This window comes from Silene latifolia, chromosome Y, assembly GCF_048544455.1.
Source record: "Silene latifolia isolate original U9 population chromosome Y, ASM4854445v1, whole genome shotgun sequence".
Taxonomy (NCBI): Eukaryota; Viridiplantae; Streptophyta; class Magnoliopsida; order Caryophyllales; family Caryophyllaceae; genus Silene; species Silene latifolia.
The window spans coordinates 332694071-332702345 of NC_133538.1; positions in this window are offsets into that span (position 1 = coordinate 332694071).

Here is an 8275-nt window from a genome sequence, read left to right on the forward strand (position 1 = left end):
TCACAAATAGGCTGCGCATGTGCTACACAACAAAGATAAGTAGCACCAAAGTGGAATAGCAAAATAGGAAATAAAAATGTTTAACTTTTTAAGCCGAACAAATTTCCTATGAGCGCTCCCAAATTTATCCACAAAATAAAGGAGCGCGGGAGCAATTGTCAATATATAAGGGTCCCGATTCAGATTAGCAAACTTGAAATGATAAGGACGGTGAAAATTTGTTAAATTATGCGTCCACATATGAGAGGGTGTAGCATTAAAAGAAGGAGCACAAATTAAACGAGGCAATATACCGTTAAAACAAACAATAATGAAATTATCGCTTACTACCTCGGGTTGGTTGCTCTCAACGACGGAATCACTGACAAAGGAATGCATTACCTTATCCGTGCTAGGAGCAATTACCGTCTCACCGCTTCTTCATCAACCTCCTCGGGAACCCATCCCGTAAATCGCAGCTTCAAGTATATCCGACTTACCGTGAATAAGGGAGGTTCACCGTAACCTTCATCATCGTCAAACTCGTCATCCAATATGAACCCAAGTGACGAATAAAAGCTCCCAATGGCCAATTCGATCGATCGAGCAAAATAATCACTCGATCGACCACTTTCCTCCCGCATCTCACTCGATCGAGTAACAAAATCGCTCGATCGAGCACTTTCCTCATGCATGTCACTCGATCGAGAAGAGATATTACTCGATCGAGGACTTTCTTCATGTACGCGATATCCCCGCATGCATTCTGGAAATACGATAGAAAGTCGTCATCCGAAATATAGAAATCATTTTCAGCATTGGGCAACGCAGGTTCTTCATGGGAAAAACCGCTCTTGGTCAAGCACACCTCTTCTCGTTGCCGAGCAACCAACCCAAATGATAACCGAGCAATTTCGGGATCGATTTCGGTGACTTGAGCACCCATATATCTATCATATTCTAGAATTAAGGATTTCAGCTCCGCGATTTCTTTTTTTTGTATATCACGAGGATCTTGTTGCGGTGGCCATTGATGGGGTGGATGTGGCGGCACAACTACAGTTGCATTGTGCTCAAGAAGACCACATCCCCAAGATTTCTTCCTTTCCCAACTAGCGGGCTTCTCGGCTTGGGCTTCAAACCGAGCAATTAGTCGGGAAACGGATGTCATCTTGGCAAGGGGGATCGAAGGTACTCAAGCCTTCCCTTCGATAATCTCCCTCGGTAGCCTGTTTAATACACCTGTAGGCCTATCAAAACAGCACTAAAGAAAGAGATAAGAACAGCCTCAAGGTACTTAGTCTTCCCTTGAGGCGAAAGGACAAACAAAATAAAACAGGATAAAAAGCGTCGCCTCCCCAAGAACGGCGCCAAAATTTGATGCGGTCGTTTCTACACCAAAAATAAAATACCTAGATTACTACTAACGAAGTCGGCGGTAAGTAGGGTCGATCTCCACAGGAGGCTAAGTTGCTATCTATCCTGTTTAATTCGGTCTGTCGGGTGTCACGGTGTGGGGTTTTGAATTGATATTCTAAACTAAAGACTAAAGCGAGGGAAATAAATAAGAGAAATTAACAGTAAGAGAGAAGGGAGTATGCTAGGAGTCGGTCCACCGTGGCAGCTATCAGATCTTATACTATCGGGAATACTAAGGCGATTAGACTATTGATAAGAAGAGCTATGGTCGTCACCTTTCGGTCCTTAAACCGCCCTAGAGCGTAAATGAACTTAACTTTCGCCCACCGCAATACACTATTGTAATTAAGCAAGCCTTCCCTTCCAATCTTTCGATCTAGGTCAGGGTTAACTAAATTTATGGTCTCCTGCATGCATTCATTCGACCGGATAACAGTTAAATTGCCTAATACAATTCTTATCGCAGGGCTAATCTATTTAATACAATTAAAACATGCTACCACGGCTTCCCTAATCCTAACATACTACGGGGAATTTAGCTAGACATAGAATTAATAAGAGCAATAAATAAAGAGGGAGAGGGAATAATAACCATTAAATAAAAAGAGAGAAAGGAAGAAAGAATTACTGAATTAAAGAGATCCTAAATGAACAGAATAAAAGTAACGATGTATAGAGAAAAGGGGAAGAGCAACGTGATCCTTGGATGATTACAAATGACAACCTTTACTCCTATTTATAAGAAAATAGGAATAGGATTAAACCTAATGACGGAATTAGAGCTTAAAAGCCCAACCCGTCAGCATAGCCCACTCGATCGAGTAAAGAAATCACTCGATCGAGTAAACTCAAACTCAAAAAAGCATCGATCGGAAGGTAAAGTGCTCGATCGAGTGAGTGCATAAGAGAAACTGGTCGATCGACTACTAAGTCTTACTCGATCGACTGATTATTGACTCCTAAACCACTCGATCGACTAATAAATCACTCGATCGAGTGGGTCTTGACTTCAGCAGGTCATCATTCTCGTTAGTTGACTTTGATTTGTCCTTTTAGCTCCCGAAACACCTTCACGCATCCCAAAACAGCTATATTTCCGCTCCAAATCTACTCTTCCTCCAAATGCATGCAGAACGGACGGTAAATGACTTAATTTCGCTACTTTCTGGTTCATTCCTGCAAATAAGACAAAATAACCCAAAGTAGCATATTCGGGGCATTTCGTAGCATAAAACCACGATAAAGGCATAGAAATACGTCCATAAAATAGGCTAAAAAGACTATATAAAATGCACGTATCAAATCTCCCCAAACCAAACCTTTACTCGTCCTCGAGTAAACTAAAATGCAACTAATGGAACGGAAAAGATAACTCAGAGCCAGCTACAAATGCCCACTTAAGCCAATTTAATGCGAGCAAACTAACACTTATAGCTAAACAGTCAAATGCAAACGAGTTATAAGATGTTCATAATAAAGCTGAACCGTCGACCTTGCAAGACCTTTAACAATGGACTCTCACGGGTCACTCTTCTCTCATGAAGCAAAGGGTAAGCATATATATGTAAGAGAGAAAGAAAAATAGTCGCTCACCTAAACTACGACCCACATAAACATGCATGCAGCTAATATGATAGACAATTCTAACTACCAAACATACATTCCAACCAAACAAGGTCCTGTCACAGCCGAGGGCTTACAAAAATATGGTAAAGTGAGGCAATGGGTAAGAAAAGGCAAAACATTTATGGGAATGTGGAGGTATAGGTGATCAAGCTAGTACCTAAACAAAACCATATGAAACATATCCATTTCCAACTCAATTATGAATTTAAGCACATGCCCTTCATTTGGCATAAAACTCACCAAACCGAACTAAAAATACTCCTCATATGATATAAGATAGAACATAGGAGCAGAAACCGCCTAATCAACAAACAACATCTCTTTTTTTTCTTTTCTTTCTTTTTTTTTTCTCTCGGTTTCTTCTTCTTTCTTTTTCGAATTTTTCTTTTTTTTTTCTATTTATTCGAATTCTTTTTTCGACTTCTCTTTTTTCCTTCTTTTCACATCTTTTTTCATCATCCTCCTTTCCTTCATAAATTACCAACTCCAAGTCAACAGATACAGGCCAAACTTGATACAATAGACAATATACCGCAGAACAATCTAAACTAGCTTGACAGGGCAGGCTAAATTTGGAATGTAGCTAAGGGTCAACAGGCAAATTTGGCTAATGTGGAGTTTATGGGTAAAAATGAAAGAAAGGGAATATGTAAGCACCTCCCTGCATGTGACACCAACCACCACCTAAAGCCCACCTGACCACCACCAATAGGGGCGACTCATACCACCCAACACCATTACCCCGACACCAACCACCCTTATTACCTCCCTGCGACCCACCGAGACAACAACCACAACCTGACAACCAACAAAAGAGAAAAGGGATGGTGATTGCTTACCTAAACCGCCACGAAAACCACCACCAGGGCCGCCTCAGCACGTCGGCAACCACCCTAAGCTCTTCCCTGCTGCGCCGTCAATGCCCACGCTCTCTCTCTCTCTATCTCTCGAATTGCGTGAAGGCTGATGTTTGATGCCGAAGAAAAGAGGTAGGCGGGTGAGGGAGTAGGGTTTGTAATATTAGGGTAGAATTAGGTTAAATTTTAGGTTAGATGGTAAATGGGTCATGGGTAAAACGTGATTGGGTAAGTGGGTAAATGTTATGGGTCCGCGTGGTTGGTAAAAGAATTAGTTAACGTGATCTCATTCAGTTAAAACCGTCTTGACAAGCTTACGAATAACTCGACCCTACGATATCAATACGACCAGACAATTACACGGCTCAATAAACAATATAAAATACGGGGTATTACAGTCTTCCCCCCTTAAAATGAACTTCGTCCCGAAGTTCGCTCATCTACCAAACCTCCAAGCATCGCCGTGGTTACCAAAACAGATTTTCTAGTACAAGAACTCATGAACTTAAGCGGGTGAAACGGAATGTTACATTCTACCCTCCTAAAAAGAAAGTTACGTCCCGGAACTTACTTCATGCAAACCTATCACCACTCATGAACTCATGCAAACTATCAGAGCACCATAACAGCAGCAGTTTAATTACACAACATAGAGAACTCATTTGTATGGGTATCACGCAACGAAACATCAGCTTGATCAAAACCACGATCTACAACTTGATCAAAACCATAATCTATAAACAAGTGCAACATAAACATTAAGATTTTACAATCCTACCCAACTAAAAACATGGTTACGTCCTCGTAACCTCTTTTCAAATTTCATATCCCTATGCAACAAAATCACCACAACAACAACATGTCACGAAAAGAACACATGATAAGAGATTGCGCAAAGAACATTAAAGTCGAAAATAAGGTTTTATTATGGAATTAATCGATTGTCATCAAGTAACACTTATTACTTAGCCCATGCTTGCCTTAAAATACAACATCAACTAAAGAACAACAAGAAAGGAGCCAAAGGTTTACACGGCTCCACAACAGACCGATCATGGTGTTACTAACCCTAACCTAACGGTCCTTAGGTCGCGCTTCCTTCGATTCGGTGACTTCTACGTCATTCCCTTCCTGGTTCACCTCTTCCCCGAAGTCCGGCATGGGTGGTTCAGTCGTACTTTCGGCATCGGATACATTAGCGTAAAATTCGTATCTCGTGTCGCTTTGCTATAAAGTCAAAGTTATGCTCGGGGCGGGTATCCGGTCCCGCCGCAGAATGGGGTCACGGCATAGCCTCATGCAATGGGTGGACAACTCTCTCATATAGAAGCGTTTGCTGTCCTTTAGTATGCCGTAGTCGGGATAGTATCGATAAGGGTATACGCTCTTAATCGAGTATTAGTTAGGTACTGGGTGCCCATTATGGCCATACTTGTCCATGGCGGACAAAGTTTCTCACAATGCTCATTAAAGTCAGCATCAAGTGACATGTAACAGTCTCGCGGGTGCACATTGTAGGGATCCATCCTACAAAGTGGAAAGTTAAACAAATTAAGACACAAGGGTGTTACCGTAGAAGGGTGTTAAGATAAAGGATTCATTCTCGAGGTTTAAGTGTGCGAAAGTTATATAACAAGTTTTCGTGGTAACAGTTGTAATACCGTGGTTTTGGTCAACTCAAGATCACCACGATTCGCATTATCTACCGTGAGAACAACCACTTTAGAAATATCAACCGCAAGAATACACGTAAACCAAAGATACAATCTAACATTGACCCCACCAAATTCCTCTCCCAAGTCAAAATCATACCAATTCCGAACAATTGAACCATATGTGCATTCATTCCTCCCTACTACTAATAAATCACCAGGAGTATTAAGACATGCGGTACATAAGCACTACTTAAACACCTTGAAACCATAGAAAACATAACACGTAATCAAAACCTTTTGACTCATCAGACATACAACACGAATTAGTCAACTTGTTTGATATAAATTCTGAAACATATTTCCCAATAAAAGTAACAACATATGATCCATGACAACAACAACATTACTTCCATATCACACATGTGTTTGACATTTTAGCAACCACATCATTCAATCGTGTCCAGCAACTTAGTATAACTCCTTTTCAGCAAAACAAAAGATATCGCATAATTAGCCTAGACATGTACATATACCATCATATAACTTGTAAAACATTATCTATGGCAAAAGATTAGCAAGGTGAACAAGTTCTCTGGTTTGCACGGTTTGAACAAATAGGCAACTCGCGGCTCAATTAAACGTAACTATAACGACTATCATTTAAACATACACATAACATGTGGATCATCAAAGGGTTATCCCATTATAATTGTCAACATAGTTATCATAAAAAATATTCGTTAGATTATAATTGATAGCAACGACTCGGAAATATAGGTATGTCAAATGTCGTGCTACAATTGCAAGAATCACTTTAGCGTTTTATGACTATATAATAACGAACATATTCAATAAGGAATAACGACACTTGTTTATTATCATGTTATAGGTTTTAGGTTCAATCAAATAATTTAATGTAATGAAAGCAATAAGTATAACTATAGGCACACAGACTCACATAAAGGACCTTAGAACTCAGATGACATCCTACATGTGGGAACATTTAGACATAATCATTACTACCATTCATGTGTAAACATTTAACATAATTATTGTAAATATTCATGCGAGTACATTAGGACGTTTAACGCCACCAATTTTACCAAGATATGATAATATAGTTTTATATTTATGTATACCCGACCACTATACAAATATGATGAACACCAGAGATATTACAACATGCCACAAAATATGCAAACAACTGGACTCGTACAACATATTTCACCCTCGATTAAGAATCAAATTAAGCTATTCAATTTTACTCTATCTATCATGCCAACAATGTTATCAACTAAGTTTTAATTTTATCACTTGTTAAGATACATAACTACTGAACATGCATGCGACTATCTTCATATAAAAACATTATAATTTCACATTACTAAGGCTCATGAATTAATCAATCAACTGTATGAAAACTTAACATAGAACGCACATTTTACAGGTCATGATTCACGTTGTAACTTTCAAAAATCACGAATAAATAGCCGCTCAACGAAAACTTGAGTTATATTACTTTTCATAACATACAGAGAGTTAATAATTCGTGATAAAAAGAATGAGGTCCAAAGTTCAAGAATTCAATTTTTAAAGAATTTTACAACTCAGTTGGTCCAAACAAGTATGTGGCAGCAATTGGTCCGAAACTTGGGTCAGTTTGCAAAACTTACCATTTAATATAGAGACATCAAAAATTTTCGTGGCTTATCAATTTGAAAACGTATGCGAACCTTCTAGTCGATGGAGTTGGAATTATACAAAAATCGTTTATACAAATTAAATGAGGATTTTTACAAAATCATTGGTCAAAACATCACTGCACAGGAACTTCCTGACCACAGCCCACTAAAATATTTATTACTCCTAATCCGTATATGCTATAAACATGAAACCAACGCCAAATGAACACTAACTCACGAGGCTATCTCTCATAAAATTTTCATCCATAGGAAATTAACAGAAAAGAAATGACAGCAAGATCAATTAGGGAGTAAAATCAAACAAACGTGTTTCAGCACTAGGTCATTCTTTACTATGTTACAAGCTCTTATGAACCCACTATGTACACTAACCCATCCCAACTTAAATCTCACACTTTGCACTTACGTAAACGTCTATCCCATAGAATCCCTTCGCATCTCGACCTACTCCTTACATCTAAATCACGATTGCTATGACTAGAAACAAGCAAGTCACTAGTGTTTCTAATTACTATCACAATAGTATACTAGCATGGCTTCGGGATCACATAACCGCATATCACTAGACATAATAACACTATCAACACGTCATTCACATCCATCCAGATAAATATCATCAATTCGCAATTATTTTCACGCTCACGATTACCACAATCCAACACTTCATTGATTATCAATCTGAACACGAAAATTTATTTCTCATTTCCACAACATCATATGATCACGTCATCATTCATACAAAATACTTACCGTAACGTTGTCTGCGAGAATGGTTTGAATATATGGGTCTCAAGGTATACATCAACTCGATTATATCCAAGGTTTTCCTGCTAACTACCCCATTCACTCAATTTTCTCTCGGGTTACCTGGTTCAAAACTGAGAGGGCAAAAGAGCACGTATTAAGGGCGCCTTCTTAACCGCACCGTGAGCTCCTAACGCTTTATTCCCGGGGGTTCATTTTATTTAGACACATCCTACGTTCATTGGGTTCATTGGTTTAGGCCTGAGGATCGTTCGTCTCGATACCACTTTGT